At 52.6% G+C, this 13,056-nt stretch overlaps 1 long non-coding RNA gene across 1 annotated transcript; it reads right to left on the bottom strand.

Moving 5' to 3' along the window:
* Positions 1 to 2,787: 2,787 nt before the first annotated feature.
* LOC140848359 (uncharacterized) lies at positions 2,788 to 10,832 on the bottom strand. The gene is made up of 4 exons (XR_012129110.1): positions 10,349 to 10,832; positions 6,921 to 7,043; positions 5,787 to 5,920; positions 2,788 to 3,304 (listed from the first exon to the last, which is right to left on the bottom strand). It is a non-coding gene; the product is annotated as an uncharacterized lncRNA (long non-coding RNA).
* Positions 10,833 to 13,056: the final 2,224 nt, after the last annotated feature.

Here is a 13,056-nt window from a genome sequence, read left to right on the forward strand (position 1 = left end):
CACATGTATGTATTTGAACATATAATTAAACCATGTGAAAGTTGCCTATTCACACCCCCACATATATTCTTAAGGCCTCTTAAAATTTCTCAGCAGGAAGGTGGCCACCCCTCAGAGGGCCTTACTGACTTGCAGGTAGGGAGGGGGCCTCCTGCCCCCCGGTCCGCGCCGCCAGTGCGTGGGGAGCATGAGCTAGGGGCACTTCTCCCCCGTGAAATTAGTGCCTTGCAAACACCTGGGATATCCTCTCTCTAAATTGTTCCTGCTCTCGCTGTATAACTTTAATGTAATCATCCTGATTTATATACTCTGACTGAAAGCCTTTGAGGGTAGATGACAGGCATTCTATTTTACATAAACAAATGTGCAAATATGAACAATAGGGAGATGCTGTGACATGCTTTACGTGCACCCCCTACAATGGTCATGACAACCCTAACTTTGACATGCACACGCCCATTTGGCAGAGAAGGAAACTGCACCCCAGCCAGGCTGGTAGCCGCCCTGAGTCACATGACCGGCTAGCAGAGAGCTGGGATTGGCAGTTCAGTCAGCCTGACTCCAAAGCCCATGTGCCTTCTTCCACAGCTCAGGGCCTGGTTGGAGGCTCAGTCTGCGCCCTGACACCTGGAGACACCGCTGTGCACCCCTCCCCCTCCTCACCCTGTCCTGCAGAGGGAAGGTGGCTGCTCGGTGCATTGCTCCTACCTGACCCTAGACAGCAGGTCCTGGGGATTTTCAGAACAGCCTGTTCACAGGTTAGTTCTGGTGCTGTGTGAAAACTTAGACAAGAAGAAAATGGTTTTCTCAGGATGTAGGGTCCTGCTGCTGTAACAAACTACCACAAGCTCCACAGCCTGAACCACAGGAAGTTATTATCTTGCATTTCTGGGGGTCAGAAGTCTGCAGTGGGTCTCACTGGGCTATGGCCAAGGTGTTAGTCAGCTGGTTCCCCTGGAGGCAGTAGGGGAGTGTCTGTTTCAGCCTTTCCCAGCTTCCAGGGGTGGCCTGCATTCCTCGGCCTGTGACCCCTTCCCCCATCTTCACAGCCAGCCCTGCTGAGATAGGTCTGCATGCTCCTACTGGCCTCCCTGGATGATCCAGGCAAGCTGCTCTGCTGGGTTAACTGTGCAGCCTCAGCACTGCCTGCGACCTGCATGTGGGCATCTTGGGGAGTCATTACTCGGCCTACACACAGGGTCCCTTGGACTGGAGCAAGCAGGCTTCCCCAAGCCAGCTCTCTGCTGCTCTCTGCCCTGTGCCTTTCCCTATCCCAGGCCTCTGCTCACCCAGTCCTCCCCTGCCCATGCCAGGTGGGCCCCGCTGCCCCTCCTGCACGCCGCAGGTCCTGCACGGTTTCTTACTCACCTTCTCCCTCTGGACCACGTGCTTGGGAGGCCACGATCATGCCCAACACAGACTTCAACTGTCCACCCTGAACAGGCCACTCGGTCAGTGAAACCGGCGACAGTGTCAGACCTGCCATTCACAGCACATCCTGACTTTCCCGGACGTCATCTGCTCCCTCATCTCATCTATCAGGCCCTCTGAGCATCATCTGCCCACGGAGGCTTTTCTTTTCACCCTGTCCACACGCCAAGCTGTCACACTTCTGCTTTAACCTGGACTCCATCACCCTGGATTTGTCTTCTCACCCATCTTTTTCTCTCTTATATTATTTATTACTTATGAGAGCAGAACTGAAAAACCACATATTTTAAACAAAATAATAGACATTTAAGTTTAGCAATTAAACAGTTTTGCTGTTATAAGAAGACACTAGTCGTATGCTTTTCACTACTTTTTATCTCTTTCAGGGTCTTAGATGTAATTTCACAATTAAATGATACCTTTTCTCTTTTTCCCATGATCCAATATCTTCTCACAGGACAAGAAGTATGATCATCATCCACTCTAAGGAAAGTTCACCCTGCTGCCTCCGAAAGAAAAGCTGAACAGCAGTAGCAAAGGATTGACCAGCATCTCCTAGGCACTGTGCTCAGTCTTGTCGTGTGCCATGGGGGTGAGCTAGTCTCTTTATCTCCCCACAGAAGTATCTTTAGATTTATAGGCTTTCTAGAATATTTACTTCTGTTTTCTAGGGTAGCACTTACTTAGATGGTAATAACATTTTCCAGAATACCCAGGTGTTGTTTTTCCAAAGTACATTTTAAAAACTGTATATGCAACGTTCTATTCAGATCTGTTCCCTGAAGTGGTAAACCTCCTTTTCTAAATTGTTTTTAATTCTTTTGCTTTTATAAAAATATATTTTGTACATATTAAATTATTTTTTTATTTAACATATGTGCATGTCTTATTTAAATGGAAGCTAGCAAGATACTCAACATACAACAAATATATACTGAATGAAGGAGTAAGTTTTTTGACACTTTTGGTAGATCCTGAAAACTGGCTAATCAGCTTTTCATTCCCTTCCACATCATATGTCATCAGGGAAATGCAAATTAAAACAAGATACCACTACACATCTATCCGAATGGCCCAAATCCAGAACACTGGCCCCACCAAATGCTGGCAAGGATGTGGAGCAACAGGAATGCTCATCACTGCTGGTGGAAATGCAAAATGCTACAGCCACTGTGGAAGACTGGTGGCTTCTTACAGAACTACACATACTCTTAGGTTTGTTATGATCCAGGAATCGTGCTCTTTGGCATTTACCCAAAGGAGTTGAAAGCTTACGTCCACACAAAATCTGCACACAGATGTTGATAGCAACTTTATTCATATTTGCCAAAACTTGGAAGCAACTAAGATGTCCTTCAGTAAGTAAGTGGATAAATAAACTGTGGTCTATCCAGATAATGGAATTTTATCCAGTGCCAAAAAGAAATGAGCTATCAGGCCATGAAAAGGAACCTTAAAATCATATGGTTAAGTGAAAAGAAGTCAACCTGAAAAGTCTATATACTATTTGATTTCAACTCTGTGACGTTCTGGAAAAGGCAATGAGGTAGGAAGCCCAAGAAAAGGACGGAGTTTTTTTAACCCAGGAAGGGAGGGGGCTTCCTTGCATCGTGGCATTGTTAGCACATGGTATAGAGATGCCTGTGATATCTCACCCTGACTCTGTAACCAATTAACCTCAAGATAAGGAAAAGCTGCTTTTCTTTAACCTTGTAGTAAAGGTACAAAAGACAAGGTCCCACTGTGCCCGGGGCTCAGCCTTTGGGTGTGAATCTGCAGAGCCGGTGCCAGCACTGATGAACTGCCTCTCGTGCCAACCGTCTGGGTGTCTGATTCCTTGTTCGTAGTTCCTGCAGTTCCTGCAACATCAAAACTTCAGAGACAGTAAAAAGATCAGTGGTTTCCAGGGCTTGGGGGGAGACATAAATAGGCAGAGCACCGAGAATCTGTAGGGCAGGGAAACTCCTCTGTATGTATTATAATGATGGACACATGTCACTACACATTTGTTCAGACCCATAGAATGTATACCCCCAAGAGTGATCCTAATGTGAACTATGGACTCTGGGTGGTTGTGATGTGTCCGTGTAGGTTCATCCTTGGGAAAAAGTACTGATATTGACAATTGTGGAGGCTATGTACATGGGGACACAGAGTATACGGGACCTCTCTGCAGTTTTCTCTTAATTTTATTGTAAACCTAAAACTGCTGTAAAAAAAAAAAACTTAAATAAAAAAAAAATCCATTCGCAAAGATGTTGTCTCTCCCATCTGCCTATTACAAAGGCTAGACCAGTTTTCCTATCTGAGCCTCCATTTTTCCGCGTCGTGTGCATTAGTCTCGGAGTGTCCACCCAGCCAGAGGCTCGGATTGATCCTTTCTCCATCCCAGGATGAAGCCGGTCGCCTGGGTGTAGGGGATTCAGGAACTGTTTGTTGGATGGGGGCATGAATGAACGACTGGTAGGCTTGGCTGTGTTATATATGTTACATTGTAGTAGGTGACAAAGAGCAGGGTGAGAGGGACTTCCGTCTGTGCACCGGTGGGGCCCCATGTGATCTGAAGAGCCAATGGTTTGCACCTCCCCACCCACACAGGAGATTAGCCTATCATTTGGATGCCTCTGGCTATGCCCGCTTCCTCCCGGCAGCAGGCAGCAGGGTGGGAGGGAGTAGGGGAGGGAGGGGGTGGGATGCCCGGGCTTGTTCCCAGGCCAAGAAGCAGCGAGCTTCCCACACTGCACTCCAGGCCCTGCGGCTAGAGTTGCTGGAGGCGGGCACACATTCCTGTGTCTTGGCTCTGAGACTCCCCAGCTTCCAAGGGCAGGAAAGGAATCTGCGAGGCCCTGCCTTTCAGAGGACACGTTCTGAGACCGGCTGCCCGGATGCCCTCCAGGAGTCTGAGGCCTGGGCCTAGCTGCACCCAGTGGGGCTGGGGCTGTGGGCCATGATGGGGTCCACGGCGGACACGTGAGCACAGGCCATACTGCCGCACTGCCCCAGCCATCAGCTCTGCCTGAGGCTTTCAGTCCTTCCCACCGAGGCCTGAGGCTCCCGTGGGTGTCAGACCAGTAGGAGAGAGCCTCCGCCCTACCTCCCACCCCCGCAGTGCCCACACCCTGGAGAGCTCAGCCTACAATGCTTTGATGTTGCCCAGCTAAACTTCAGCAACTACAGGAAGAGGAGGAAACTGGAGCCACAGAATTCAAACGCCTCTTTTCTTGCTGCTATGTTCAAGACAGGGTGGGGAACATCTGTGCCACCTCCCTGCCACCAAGAACATGGAGCACGTGTTTGCCAAGGGGCGAGGCGTGGGCTTCGGTATTTATACTGCCCCCCATTTGCCAGGTGGGGGTGCTGCCTCAAGCCCGGCACCCTGTGTTTCTGGGTGTGTGTTAAGCGGAGGGTTGAAGAGGGCTGGGTCACTGCGAGCTTCACCCGGATGCCAGTCAAAGCAAGGGTAGAGCTCCCCCGTCTGGGAGCTGCTGCTCTGAGCCCAGGTGTCCACCCTGCTCAGGTTCCACCAGTGCCAGGCACAGGAAACCGCACAGCCTGTTCCCTCTGCCTGAGGCAAGAGGCCTTTGGTGCGCCTTCCTGCTGGAGAGAACCAACAGGTCAGTGCTGGACACAGAGGTTGGGAAGGCCCAGCTGCCGGGCTGCGTTCCTGGGCCCGAGGGGCTGATGCCTGGGGCCTGCTGGAGGCCTCCTTGCTGGCCTGTGGACCACAGCACCTCCACCCAACACCGAGACCCTGAGCCCCTTTTGCACAGGAGCCCTAGGAACCTCTGCTGGCTGGCAGTGCGAGAGCTTGCCGGCTGTGACTACCCCACAGAGCTTGCCCAGGGGGCACTGGGTGGCATTCCCCCCTTCTATGATAACAATGAGAGGCAGTGGAAAAATCAAGGTGATAGGAAGCACAACACAGTAAACCAGAAGGTCTTATACATGTAACCCACCTAAGGGAAAAGTGGAAGTTGTTAGGTGGGGGAAGCTGGTCTTACACCCTGGGGAGGAGGCTCCCTGGGCCTCAGAGCCCGAATGGACGCTGGGCTGGGAAGAAACAGCCAGAACGCAGGAAGAGGTGTAAGACAGCGGAATGCGTCTGAGAGAGCTGCATCCAGAAGGTGAGCAGGAATGTGATCATTTTTTAACTCTCTGTACCTGGAGCCTGCAGTTCACCCCTTGGTGCCAAGGGGTATATTGGGCACAGGGGGGAGGGCCAGTCCAATTCCCCACCAGCCCAGACTCCCGGCTCTCCACAAAGCCAGGAGAGGCAGGAAGGAAGCCGTCTTCCAAGGCACAGTTTTGCAATACTGATCAGTCAAACATACATAAGTCAGAGTAATGAGACAGACCTCAGAGAAGTTTCTGTGAGGTCCCAGCAAAAATCCGTCCCTGCAGAGGAGTGGGCTGGTCACGGGGGGGTGGGGGGGCCTCAGCTTCCTTCCATGCCTGCTGGCTTCTGGTGACGTGGAATGACTTGAAATGCCTTAGTGTGGGAACAGGTGCACACACAATCTGTTAACGTCCAACCTGCTGATTGCACATACCTTCATTGTCCCCCAAAGCAGGAACCCCTTTCTGGGTCCTTCTCATTGCTCCTGGCTGATGCCTCCTTTTAACTTTTTGAGAACCCCTCATACGTATTAATAACGCCCATGTCTTTCCGTGAGCATTTCTCACCGCAGTCCTTTTATTTGACCATGACTGTATTTCTTCTGAAACAGGAAATTGGTCCTCTCTAGAAAACAGATTTAAATCCCAAATCTTTGCCATCCCTCCTCACTATCAACATTTTTTTGGCCTCAAAAAAAAAAAAGGAACAAACGGTCCAAGCCATGCCTGGCCTTTGTCAGCCAAGATCGTGGCCGCAGGTCTGGACCTTATCACCCAGCTGCGGGCCCCAGCAGCCATCCCTTCGCGGACGCGGCCACACTGCCCCCTGCTGGCCTGAGAGCAGCAAGTGCGCGGTCCTGCGCTGTGGTTAGTCTGCTCCTCACAGCGGCAGCGGGCTGCCGGCCAAGCTCTCTGTGCTGCGCCAGGGCAGTCGGAAAAGGTTTAAATCCAGCCCCCAGCCCTTGTCCTTCAAGAGCTCACAAATGACTCCATGACCTTCCACCCGCCAGGTGCACCACGCAGGCCTGTTTCTGAAGGAGGGAAACAGGACTTGTGGGCCAAACACACACCCGTTCCCCCAAACCTTGTCCATCCAGACTCTGTGCACTGTTGATGCCGCCCTCCGTAAAGTGGAGTGAGTGGAAAACACAAATTGGGATGTTTTTCTTGGCAGGGGAGGGGGGCAGGCTGCCCACCTGGGGGCCATCACAGCCACACACACATTAATGAACTGACTGTGCTCCTCACGGGTCCCCATTGGCCCTGCACCCAAAGTGCGAGCCTCTGGGACCTGACGCCGTAAGTCTCCTGGGACAGGCAGGCTGAACTGGTTCTTTTGTGGGAACCCGGGAGGGGACCAGGTAAGTACCCACCTCTGCCAGGCACCCAAGGAAGCAGAGCCCCTGCCGCAGACCTGTCTGGTGGAAACAAGACGCCAGCCACCAACGTGCACCAGGCCGCAGTGTTAGCCATTCTGGTAGCCACGTTAACAAAACCTAAGTGCAACAGGTAAAATTAACTTTAATAATGCATTAATCTAACCTCATATACCCAACATTATCATTTCCACATGCAACAATATCAAACATTATTAATGAGATGTTTCATATTCTCTGCTTTGCACCGTCTTTGAAGACCAGAGTGCATCTGACACTGACCGTGTCCCCAGCCGACCAGCCTCTCCAGCGGTGCAGCTGAGCTCTATGCTGGGCTGGGTCGGGGTCCCCCTTTCTGACCTGAGAGCACAGCCCCTCGGCTGAGGACGCACCGGTGTGAAGAAACAGTTCTGAGCAGAAAAAGCTGGGGAGTTCGTGATCCCATCTCTCTCCCCAAACCTGAGTTCCATGTCACTGCAGTAAACTCAGCTTTGTGCTGAAAAAAGAAAGGTGACTTTCCTTTGAACGTTTAACTCAGATCTGCCAGAGATTCCGGTGTTGCCTTCTTTCACAGGAAACACTATGTCACAGTGCAGACCTGCATTGAGACCCATGTTCTAGAAACAGCCATGAGTCCTCAGGTGAGTCACATCCAGACCGAGAGCAGCAGACCAGCTCAGTCTTCCCCAGGTGTGTTCTGTGCCCTTTGCCTTTGATATATGAGTAAGTGTTAGAGCTCAGATCTGGTGACATGCTGATATGGACGTCCCTACACAGGGCACCACAGACTGACATGGGGGGGCCTCAGCTCTCCTGTGCCTGGTGCTTTTCTCTTGCACACCTCTTCCCATCTCAGGGCGCCAGGGGCCGTGGGACACACACAGGGCTGCGGCATCGCAGTCCTGCCCACATGCTGTGGCGGCCAGCACGCTGTGAGCACAGGGGTTTCCTACCGGAGATTTGGACTTGGAGTCAAAGAGAATGCCCAGATGTGTGAGGTTCCTGGATGTCAGAGCAAATGACCACCAGCTTTTTGCTTCCAAACACAGAGCTTTGTTCTCCCCACTCTGGGTCCAGGACTCTAGAATCAGGATGTGGGCAGGTTTGGGTCCCTCTGGGGGCCCTGAGGGGAATCTGGTGCAGGCCTGTACCCCAGCCTCTGGGGGAGCCGGCAACCCTTGGCATTCCTCGGACTGGGGAGACATCTCACGACCTCTACCCCAGCCCACCCGGCTTCCTCTGCCTCCACATCTCAGGTCTCCCTCTCCTTTCTCTCCTGAGGTACTTGGTGGTCCTGGGACAGCAGATGTGCCACTCCAGCCTCCGCCCCATCTTCATGTGGTTGTCTGTCCCTCTGTGTCCCTCTCTGTCCTCTCCTCCTCCTGTAAAGACCCCAGTCATAGACTGAGGGCCCACCCGGGTAACCCAGGGCGATCTCATCCCCAGGTCCCTAACCAGTTACATCTGCCGAGGCCACGTGCCGCAGTTCCAGGTGGACATGGAGTTGGGAGGGCACTCTATAACCCACTACGCCAGCATCTACATTTGGGCAGGGCACAGGCGAGCAGGCAGGGAGCCCCACATTTGTCCAGTTTGCTTTTCCAGAAAGGGCCCCCCCCTACATTATTCCAGCCTGTCCCTGGGTCCCTGGGAGAAAACGGGTACTTGCCAAGACCTCGCCAGCCTCTCCAGACTCCTGGTGCCTCCCAGCCCACACTCAAGACGACCTGGGTCTGCACCCGGTGAGCCGTGCCCATGCGGGGCCTGCCCAGGTGGCCTTCCTTTCACTAATGTCACCTGGCTCTACAGGATGGTGGAGACAAGTGCTGACAAATCAGGCTGTGCAGGGCCTAACGTGACTGGAAAGGGCTAGCGTGCTTTTACTAGCTGTTTTCCTTCTTTGTGGCAGCTGTCTGAGGCTGCATGTGTTGTGACTCTCATATACGTATTAGCTCGAACTGGCTTCAGGATGAGGTTCCTTGACTCTAATATTCCTGGCAAGTCTGGGAATGCGTTGGTTTGATCTACATGCTCGACAGTGTCATTGAGGACCCGCTTACAGTCTGTCTCTCTGCTCGGCCCAAAGGCACTTCCCTCGTGTTGACAGTTCACGATGCAGCAATTCCAAGCATCATATCTTCATATTGTACCATCCAGGAGAAAGGAAGCCTGGCTTCCAGAACATCTCTCAGAAGAGCAAAGAACCTCTTGTTCCCCTAGGCCAGGGTAAGGGCAGGTGACCCCAGGTCTCAGTGGCAGGAAGCAGGTGGCAGGCTCATTTCTGCAGACATCTCCCTGGTCATGGGAATTCTGTATACCTATGACCCTAGGCCGAGGTCACTGACTGATCCCTGGGCTAAGAGGAAAGACTCACCTGGCTGGGTTGTAACAACTGAGGCCATCCCCACAGCTTGGATGGGTGCACCCTCCTCAAACCCGTGACCATTACGTGAAGTGGGGGAAGTTCAGGAAGCTGGGTGTATGTCTCTGCAGACACCTTGTCTGATGGCTGGGTCACAGCTGACTTTGCTTCTAGAACTCATCCTAAGGAAATGCTCAGAAATGCAGGAAATGATTTATGCCTGGGGATATTCATGTTGAATTTATTTTTAGTGGCAAACAATTGGCAACAGCCTAAATTAAATTGGTTACCTGTTTGATGGAATATTATATAAGCATTTCAAGGAACATTTAATTACACAGGAAAGTAGTAATAATATTTTAAAGGAAAAGTATCCAATATAAACTCAGCTTGAAATCTATACCCATGGGGCAAAAGGTGGAAGAACACACATCAAAAAGTGTGCTGCTTCTGAGAGAGAGGGTTATCTTCATGATTTTTGTATTTTCCATATTTATTCAGTAGGTACGTATGTTGTTTACATATGTATTTATTAGCATCTGAGAGCTGCTGTTATGAAGTACCACAGATAAGCCAAACAACAGAAATGTGTTGTCTCACAGTCTGGAGGCCACGCGTCTGATATCAACGTGTCAGCAGGGCAGGTCCCTCCTGATACTATGAACTAGAATCTGTCCCTGGCTTCTCCCCCAGCTTCTGGGGTTTTGATGTCAGTCTTTGGGGTTCCTTGGCTTATAGAAACAGCACCCCCATCTCTGCCTACATCTTCACGTGGAGTCTCCCTCTGTGCCTCTGTCCACATTGGTTTGTTTTTATAAGGATACTGGTCATATTGGGTTAAGAGCTACCCTACTCCTGTAGGATGTCATCTTAACTAATTACATCTGCAATGACACTATATCTAAATAGGTCACAGTGTGCGGTACTGAGGCTGAGGACTTGAACATACAAATTTTAAGGGGATGCAATTCAGCCCATAGCTACATGCATATGGTTCCATATTTGCACACACACAACATATATGTTTTTAAACATAATAATGGAAAAGAAAAGAGTGCCTTACCTTAGCCAACATTTCTAAAGCCACAGTGAGAATCTCTAGCTCAGAGTGGCTGGCCGGTTCCAGGGCCCGAGGCGAAGCCAGCTGCTCCCAGGTGGTTTGGAAACACAGGTTCCAGCTCCTGTCGTCCTTTAGGCAGGCAGAGTGTGGCCCCTAGTAGGCGGGCACTGTCCTCACCCAGTGTCACCCAAGTCCAGGAAGTGCTTGTTGGAGTTTGGATTCTCCGCAGATATTTGCAATCTGTGTGCTGTCAGTGCAGTGGTTAGAAATTTCAGCCAGCTTTCCTCAGAAAGCGAGCCAGAGTGGGCGGCTCAGAGCAGCTGGATGGTGACGTTAGATCCCCGAGGCACTGTATGGGGACAGAGTAGGAGGCTGCGCATCGGGCTGGGGCTTCCCAGCCATCTTCTGCCCCTCTCCAGAGTGCCCACAGCAGACAGCCACCCTGTGCCAGCCCGGCTCCGGGCCACCCTCTGCCTCACCCCTTCCCTCTCCCCTCCTGCATCATCCCCAGGGTGATTCCCACCGCACGCCTCCATGCCTCGCTCTTCCCCTCAGTCTTTGGTGCCAGCCCGCTTGCCTCCAGCCTCAGTTCAGAGCCTGAACGTAGATGTTTAGTGATTATCATCCAATCCCCACCACTAACTACTGCACAGAAGCTCGGGGATCAGGAAGACCCTGCCCTGGGGAGGAGTGGCAAGAAGGGAAAATGAATGGATGATGGATGTGAACTAAGCCCTTGCCCTTGTTGTATCACTCCTTGCTGAGTCCTCTGTCTGCTCACATGACTTTCATGTGCCCCCAAAACCAGTCCCCTTGCTGATCAGGGGCTCCACGTGCATACTCACAGTCCCTGCAAGCAGGGAAGCCACCTTGCAGAGGAGGCCACAGATGCACGAATAATGGTTAATCCCACAGTGTGGGAAACGTCGTGTGAGGACTTTCACAACACGGGGGCTTCCTGGAAGACTTCCTGGAGGAGGCCACACAAATGGATGTTTCCAGGCTTAGAGAAAAGGCTGAAGGGAATGCTTGGGCACAGACTGGCAGGAAGGCATCATTCTGGCTGGATAAGGTTTTCCCTGGGCGCACAGAGGGAGTCTGAGTGAAGAGGGAGGCTGGGCCAGGCTGCTGAGTGGGGTCAGCATGTGTAACATGAATTTGCCCTCTAAGCATAGGAGGGGGAGCTGGGGTGTTCAGTGGTCTGTGGTGGATGTTTAAGCAGGGGGGTTCTGGGCTGGAAGCAGGGCTGTACCCTGGAGACCACAGTGAGGTCTGCTGGGGTGCATGGAGAGGTAGGCAAGAGTTTGGAGTCAAACAAGGAAGGCCTCGCTTGGCGGTGCTGGGGGTGGGGGTGGGAGGTGGTTACAGGAAGGCGGGCAGCTCCAGGGAGCAGGACAGAAGGCTGTCCCTACCTCTGACCTTGCAGATGGCCCAGGATGTGCTAGGGCAAAGCTGGGTCGTGGTTAGGACACCTGCAGTGCCAGGAGGGAGACGAGAGGCGGTGAGGGGGACTTGGCTTGGGGTGTGGAGTCTGGAGCCATTCCTGGACACCCCATGGAAATATCCAACAGGTGACAGAGGTGACACAGGGTCTAGGCCAGGGGATAGTCCCACAGGGTGGAGCCAGCAGGGCCCCAGCCCCAGGTACCTCCGCTTCGGGAGGCCCTGAGGGGACAGGAGTGGGGAGGGAAGGAGAGTCCACAGCCCCTTCCTGGCCTGTTTCCCGCCTCCTTCCTCCTGCCTGCACAAGGTCGCTGGGCCTATTGTGGGGCTGGGGGGCCTGCCCAGCCAGCAGTCTGGGGTCAGCTTCCCCTCCCTGCCCCCGCACACCCTCCCTTCCCCATGGCTGCCCCTCTGTAGGCCAACCCTCACGTCTCTGCTTTTGTTAGCACTTTACACCTCCCCTTGGCCTCAAGTGTAAGGGCCCAGTGGGTCACCACATTCCCTGCTCTGCTGCCCTGCTCTGGAATTCACAAGACTGGATTTAAAGATGCAAGCAGCCTGTGCCACGCTCCATAAAACTGCAGAGGCCACAGGGGACTTCCACCCTCTCCAGGTACTGACATCCTAGCCCGAAAACGCTTATTACCGCCATGACCTAGGAAACCTCAAACCCTGTCTCCGGGTCACACAGGGCAGGGAGGCGCCTGCAGGGAGCCTGGCGGGGGTGGGGCCTCTTGGGGTACTCCAGCTTGAGCCACAGAAAGTTACTGTCTCACCTTTGGGAGGCTGGAAGTCAGAGATCGAGGTGTGGGCAGGGCTGGGCTCCCACCAGAGGCTCCAGGGATGATGCCTCCCTGCCTCTGTCCTGGCTGCTGGTGGTGCTGGCAGCCCCTGGTGTTCTTCGTCTTGTAGATGCGTCGCTCCCACCCCGCCTCTGCCTCCACAGGCCTCTTGGGCTTCCCTTTCTTTCTAGGACACCTGTCATTGGATCTGGGGCCCACCCCACTCCAGTCTGACCTTGTCTTACCTTGATCACACCTGCACAGACCCTATTTCCAAATAAGGTCCCATCCACAGGGACTGGGGGTAAGATTTGGATGTATCTTTTAGGGGGTACACCACTGAACCAGTGACAGGAGGAAGGAGAAGCCCACACTCAGCAAGGCGAGCATGGCGTTGTGCTGTGCCTGTGGCATGTTGGGAGCCATTTGCAAAAATGAGAAAGTTTCCCCAGGGAGTGGAGCTGTGAGACCCAGCAGCCATTCTGA

This window comes from Manis javanica, chromosome 3 (genome assembly GCF_040802235.1).
Source record: "Manis javanica isolate MJ-LG chromosome 3, MJ_LKY, whole genome shotgun sequence".
Lineage (NCBI taxonomy): Eukaryota > Metazoa > Chordata > Mammalia > Pholidota > Manidae > Manis > Manis javanica.